Source organism: Zingiber officinale, chromosome 5B, assembly GCF_018446385.1.
Source record: "Zingiber officinale cultivar Zhangliang chromosome 5B, Zo_v1.1, whole genome shotgun sequence".
Lineage (NCBI taxonomy): Eukaryota > Viridiplantae > Streptophyta > Magnoliopsida > Zingiberales > Zingiberaceae > Zingiber > Zingiber officinale.
The window spans coordinates 23,521,265-23,529,167 of NC_055995.1; positions in this window are offsets into that span (position 1 = coordinate 23,521,265).

Consider the following 7,903-nt stretch of genomic DNA (forward strand, 5'->3'; position numbering starts at 1 on the left):
CAGGAGAGCCATGTCGATGAGATTGATAGCAAATGTATGTCTGGTTTCTTCTTCTTGTTCAATTCCATAAACCCTAGTCGACGAGAATAAAGTGCACTTGTTTGCCTACTTTTCTCCCTAGTCGTCTTCATCTTGTCGACGAGATGATTTATTTGTCTGTTTGTTGGAGAAAATGATACAATAGATAGAGGTCTCTCATGTAGCTTGTTGGCACTTGTTTGCCTGCTTTTCTCTCATCTTTTTTCTATTCTTAGCTTTCAAAGCATTTGTCTATCTTAGACTTGTTTGTTTGACAGAATCAATATGCAATGTAGTCTGTCCATGAATGTGGCAGAAGAAAGTTGTTAAAACACATCTGCCTCACTATTTTTCAAAGAAGAAAAAAATTGCTTTAGAATTTTTACCTTCTATTCTCAAGCAACATATTTGACTCCATTCTAGAATGTGTTCCTGCCCTTTCTTCTTGTTTTCACATCTACTTTTCTGTATCTAATTCTTCTTTCTGTTATCTTCATGTTTACATTATTTCTAATCCTTTTTTATTTGTCTTATTTTTGCTTTGGACTTCTTGTTTTATCTTATTGTAATGAAATTTTCCAAAGTTTGTATAACGTGGTTTACAATTTACACTGCTGATTATGCTAAATCTTTTGCAGGTTCTATCTGTTGTTGGAATACTTCAGGATGAAGTGGATCCTATGGTTTCTGTTATGAAAGTTGAAAAGGATCCTTTGGAGTCTTATGTTGATATTGGTGGATTATATGCTCAAATCCAAGAAATTAAAGAAGCTGTTGAACTTCCACTTACTCATCCTGAGTTATATGAGGATATTGGAATTAGGCCTCCCAAGGGAGTAATATTATACGATGAGTCTGGAACTTCCACACCGCATCTCCTCCAACTCCTCCCTTTGGGTGAGAAGAGGAGCCCTTCTTCACATTCCGGTAGTTTTTCCTTCATCCATCTCCTGTCCAGCATTCACTGCCACCATTGGAGTCCTTCTTCGCATTCCGGTAATTTTTCCTTTATCCATCGTTGCTACTGAAGTCCTTCCTCATCTTCATCAGTTTCATCTTCTTGATCTCTTGATTGCAAGTATTAATTGATTTATGCATGCAATGTGTTTGATGAATTTCCTCAAACACTACCCTGAGTTAATTTTATCATTTTTGTTTGCTAGATTGAGGAGTTGTTATTTCCTGTTGCTAAGTTGGTTTTATGTATTCCTTGAACTATCATGTTTCTTTTATGTCTATGCTATTATGAATGTTTAGGCTTGTTTATTCACTGAGAAACTTATTGACATCTTGCAGGCTTCGAAATGGAAGTGGTTAAACCAGAATATGCTGGTCATGCAAGAGAACATGTTTCCATTGTAGAAATCAGCACCTACCCTGATGGTATGCTAGCATAGGTTGTTTAGCTTTGATTTACACTTGAAAATGAAAAGCTTACTATCTTACTGCTGAAAATGTCTCAAGAATAGTATGTGTTGGAGGAGATGACATTGTGAATGAGGTACATTGATTTCGCTTTCCGCTATATACTCATCTTGTTTTGTGCATTATATTTGTTTGGGTAAGTTAAAGTTGATTAAGAAAATCATTAGATGCAATAATAGAAATTCCTTGATATGTGTGCATAATAACTAGTGCCAAAGGCCAAAAAAGTTTTGCAAAATGTTGGCCATCTTCTTCCACTTCATTCTACCACTTTTTCATCTCCAGCTCCTCATTACTCTACTGTTTGAAGTTGCCAACCTCTTGTTGAATCTGCCTTCTTTGGCCAATGATCTGTTACAATGAATCAAAATTTAGTAATTCAAATGTCAAGTTAGGATAAGTTAAGTTGTATCTTTCTGATTCTTAGTTAAAAAGACTGGCAATTGCACATATATTTCCTTTAACCTGATTGATTATTTCTTTTTAGTGATCACCATCTTATGAGTTTGTCACTAAATTGACCAATTTGAATGGACAACTACTATGGAGAACTAACTTTATGCCTTCCTGGAATCTTATCAACTTTGTGCTAACACTTTTTTCTCATTTGTAGAATTATTGCATCTCCCTTACTCTTTGTAAAATTTTATTCGCTCTCTTCCTTTATAAGTTAGTTTAGGTGGTATGTCTCTCACAGTGATTCTTTTATTCACTTTCTGTACATATTTTATTTTTATAATCTGTACAATAAGTACAACATGATTTGCTGAAAATTAATATTTTTTATACTTTTCTTCCCTGCCAGAACTTTGATCGAAACCATGGAATTACAACATTGCTTAAGGCAATACATTGGGTTGTGAAAATTGATATATGAATATCTGGTGCATTGATATATCTTTCTTAATTTTTCTACTGTAGATTTCGAATATTATAGGACAGGAGCTGAACTTACATTTTAGCATCTTCCTATGAGCATTTTGAAGCTGATCAATGATGTTGCAATTATTTTGTGACTGCATGATCTATATTAATAGGTCTCCTTTACGTCTCGATTTTTTTTGGTATTAGATCAATTATGAACTCTATATGAACTTTGACACCAACTCTCAATGATGCCAATAACCTACTGGCTTCCTATGGTTCTTTTTCTTAGTATGTTTGTCATCTGCCTGATAGTTCACCTTTCCTGTGATGTTATATAATTCTATAGACCAAGCATTAGCTATTTGAAATTTGATAATTAGCTTACATGATCATGCAGGTACTTAATGGTCTTTTGAGCAGAGATAACCAGAAGGAAGCACTTTCTATTACAATTGGCATCATTCCTGCTGGTTTAGACAATTCACTAGTCTGGACTATTTTGGGGGTCAGGGATCCTATTTCTGCTGCAATGGCAACATTTGCATATATATATTTGTTAGATATTATTTATGTTTTTTTACAGTTTATAAATCTCAAGTACTCCAGAGTTGAAATTGATGAAGTGCGGTTCGAGTGGGCTGAATGCATGCTAGATTACATTTGAGTAGGAAAGGTATTTGATTTTTGAAAACTTTGGATGATGCATGCATTTGCATGAAATGTAAATTGCGTATATTGTCCCATGTCAATTTCTTTCTAATGGTGATATTCTAGGACTTCTGCAGCATGTATAATTCTTCTATTTTTGTTCTTTGCTATAGTTAAGTAGACCAAATGATACTTTTGTTTGACAGATTAGAACTGTGGATGTTTTAACTCAGAAAACTAGGCATTTGAAGGTGAAAAGTGGTGAGATTAGGGAAATGAAAGGTGCAAGAAGAATGGAGCAGTATAGCAAGTTGAACAGATTCTAATTCTCATAATTTAATGTAGCCTCAGCTTGATTTTTGACTCACGATGTTCTACCTTGATGTGTACAATATCTATTAGCTTTTGATGTAAAAAGAATATTTGTGTATTTTATGGATACTGTTGTAAGAAGAATATTTATGTAATTTATGAATATTTATGTATTTTATGGATACTGTTGGAAGAAGAATATTTGTGTAATTTGTGAATATTTGTGTATTTTCTTGGATACTGTTGGTTTTTCACTGTTTCAGAAATCGAATGTGTCGTTAAACAATACTGATATTACATCAGTTTTTTACCGCTGCAAAACTGGTGTCATTAACTAATATTACATCGGTCGTATACCACTGCCAAAACTGGTGTTATTAACATATAATATTATATCAGTTTTACACCGTTGATGAAACGGTGTCGTTAAGTGATACTACACCGGTTAATAACCGATTCAAAAATCAGTGTCGTTAAGTGATACTACACCGGTTTTAATCCGATGTCTAAAATGGCAGACTTTTTACATCGCCTTCATAGACATTGGTCGAAAATGTAATAGACAGCGGTGGAAAACCGATGTCTATGAGGGTTTTTGTTGTAGTGAATGTTGTTGAAAAAAGTTCATACAAAAGCAGTAGAAAAGAAACAATATGAAATATGGATGGGAAAATCCCAAAGTATTCATACTTGAAAATATGAGGATGTCCTACTTATGTGAAGCAGGTAGTGGGAGACTAACTGGATAGTAGATCCACTTTATGTTATTTTGTGGGATATCTAAAGAACTTTGTTGGATATTATTTCTATAATCCCAAGAAAACAGAAGTCTTTGTTTCAATATATGCCACTTTCTTAGAAAGGAGTTTCTATAAGATAGAAAAGGTGGGATGATAAAACTCGAAGAGGTTCGAGACAATTCCACAACTAATATAATAGAGCCCACACCCCAACAGCCAGTAGAACAAGTACACACTTTAAGGAGATCAAATAGGGTCTCAAGACTACCTATGAGGTATGGTCTACTCCTTGAAGGAAATATGGATGATCTTAATCATGGATGTGATCCAAGATCCTTTAAGGAGGTGATATCTGATATCGACTTGATACAATGGCTAGAAGCCATGAAATCCGAAATGGACAACATGTACTGAAACCAAGTTTGGCCAATAGTGGGTCCACTTGAAGGAATCGTTCCCATAGGATGCAAATGAATTTACAAGAGGAAACTTGGAGTTGATGGAAAGGTATTGACCTTCAAAGCTAGATTGGTGGCAAAAGGAATTGACTATGATGAAACTTTTTCACCAGTCGCAAAGCTTAAGTCCATTCGGATATTGCTTGCCATAGCTGCATGGTATGACTATGAGATATGACAGATGGATGTGAAGACGACATTTCTTAATGGTGATATTATGGAAGAGATTTACATGTCTCAGCATGAAGGCTTCACATCTGTGGGAAGTGAGCATAAAGTATGCAAACTTCATAGATCAATTTATGGTCTCAAACAAGTGTCGAGAAGTTAGAATCTCAGATTTGATGATACAATTAGACAGTTTAATTTTATTAAAAATCTTGAGGAACCATGTGTGTACAAGAAGGTTAGTAGGAGTGCAGTGACATTCCTAATACTGTATGTTGATGACATTCTACTCATTGGAAATGATGTAGGAATGCTTCAGTCAACAAAAGTATGGTTAGCCAGTAGACTCTCCATGAAGGATTTAGGTGAAGCATCTTATATATTGGGAATACAAATATATAGAGATAGATTAAAGAGGATGCTGGGACTGACGCAATCCACATATATAGATACCATACTTAGAAGATTCTCAATGAAAGAATCTAAGAGAGGATATTTACCAATGTGTCATGGTATAACTTTATCCAAGTCTATGTGCCCTAAGATAAACGAAGAGATAGAGATGATGACACGCATTCCCTATGCGTCTGCCATTGGTAGTATCATGTATAGTATGATATCTACAAGACCTGATTTAGCATACGCTCTCAGTGTCATGAGCCGATATTAGTCAAACCCTGGTCCATTGCACTGGAAAGTTGTGAAAGATATTCTTAAGTACTTACGAAGGACTAAGAATTTGTTCATGACGTATGGGGTTGGAGAATTAAAATTGGAAGGCTACACTGAGTCTAGCTTCCAATCAGATGTGGATGATTCAAAATCAACCTCTGGATATGTATTCACTTTGAATGGTGGTACGGTCTCTTGGAAGAGTTCCAAACAAGACACAATTGCTGATTCCACCACAGAGACAGAAAACATATACTGAGAAAATTCCACATGTAAAATACCGAAAATAGGTAAGACACCATAGGGGAATTTTTCGGAATTTTTGAAAATTTTCTGGGAATTTTTCGGAGACCGTATGGTGTAGGTTACGGGGATAAAAACTGGGCCCCGAGAAAGCCTGTTTAGGCTACTCCATTTAAGTGAGGAAAAGTTTGATTTCTTTTCCTTTTTGTTTTTCTTTTCCTTTATTTTATTTTTCCGTCGTTTTCTTTACTCCCGCGCCTACTCCTCTCCCAATTTCCCCCGACGTCGTGCCCTAACCGCCCTTCCCAACCGGCGCCGCAAAACTGCCTTCTCCTCTTACCCTTTTTTCTTCCGCGACACCAAACCTTTCCTCTTCATCTTCTGCCTGACGTCGTGTCGTCTGTGCCCTAGCCATCGTCTTGGTCGCGCCTTCTCCCCCCGACAGCGCCGTCGCCGCACGGGACAGCGCCGACCTTCTCCACGCCGAGCCCTAGTTTCCCGACGCCGACTTCTTCCTCTCTGCCACATCTCTGCACAGCACCATCACCCCTCTCCGATCTCCTCAGGGCCAGCCACCAAGATTTCCCTCTGCCCACTGCTCTCTACTCCGTCGGTCGTCACCTTGTCGAGCATCGGCGCAAGGATTCCTCCTCGCTGGCACGGATCCACTGATCACCCCAAATCTGTCTGATTTTCCCTCTGCCCTAGTGCTTCCTCTGTGTGCCATTGCCTCTGTGCCACTTTTCCCTTCACGGGCTGATCTATGGTCAAGCGAAAGAAGTCGCCAATCTAGCTTCAAGACCAGCGTTGGATCTCAGCCTCGGTCTGGTGTGAAGTTGCCGACAGTGAGTATGGTGATCAGACCACAAGGTGAGCCTTAATTTGGTCTTGCATGGTTGAGGATGTACTCACTATGAATTAGACATTTGGTTTGTTCTAGGTGCTGAATTGGAAGGGTTGACTTGTTAGGCAACGGCTCCACCTCGCTCTGGTTAGGATTATTGGCAGCAACTTCGCCTAGGACTAACTACTGTGCTCCAACAGCGAATCTTCTCCGGCTGTGATATGAGGTGAAAATGTAGGATCTTGATACATTTTGTAGGAATTGGGATACGTATTGTAGTTAGATGATCATGTTGATTAGGGTTTTCCCTAATTAGGTGTGAGTATTTTATTTAGCTGTTTAATTCATATGAGTTGTAGCTAAATAAAGATGTATATATATTGGTGACACAGACTGTGATTCGAGACGGGCGTCTCGACATCGGATTGGTTCGATTCGATCTATATCGGAGGCGGGTACCTTGACTTATCTTTGATAATGTCATGTTGATATGTTTAGTAGGTTATAACCTTTAGTAATGATTATGTTCATCTTTACTTCGGTTGGTCACTACCCGATACATGTTACATGCTTGTTTTGTTTACTTATTATGGACATCATGTTAGTACCTACCTGATTATACATGCTTATAGGGGTAGTGACACAACCATGTGTTTATTATGTTCAGGATCTAGGTTTTTATACCTTATATGATCTATGTACCTTTGATTTGGTTCATTGTCCTATGGTACACATTTGATATATATATGGATATTGTTATGTTGTTCAGGATTTTGCCATGCTTAGTGTCATACACCATTCGCATGATTGCATGCTGCGTGATAGTCTGCTCCATTATTGTTGAGCACATCGCCAGTTTCATCTCTGTCGGTGCTCCGCTGGTCCGCTCATGGGTAGCGTGACGCAGCGTGGTAGCACGTCAGTTTTGCTCTGTCGGTGCTCCGCTGGTCCGCTCATGGGTAGTGTGGCGCAACGTGGTAGCACGTTAGGAATCCCTCCCCGTCATTGTGTACCGGGAGATGAGAGCATTGAGCTCCCCCATTTATGATTTGGGGTAGGAGGATAGGTGTACTCCGACAGCATCCCGTCCACTCGGTCACTCATCAGGAGCAGTAACGGCAGAGTGCACGGTTGTCACAGCCCTACCTACTCGGTCTCACCATCGTGTGTGAGTTGGCTGACTGGCGTCAGGGGTGACCATGTCATTGGCATCATATGCATTGATGCATTTACTAATTGTGTTTGTTGCATTTATATGCTGCATTTGGATGGATGCATATGTTTGACATGCATACAGGATTTATGACACTCTCGGTCTGATGACCTGACTATTCTGATAGGAGGCCCTAGTGAGTACAGTTCTCTTCAACCTTTTCTATTGTACATCTCCCAGCTTTTGTTCAGGAGACTGTACTTCATAGTTATTACCATTTGTTATAGTTTACTATACATGTCAACTAGGTATCTACGGAGTTGTTGAACTCACCCCCGTAGACACTATCTTTTTC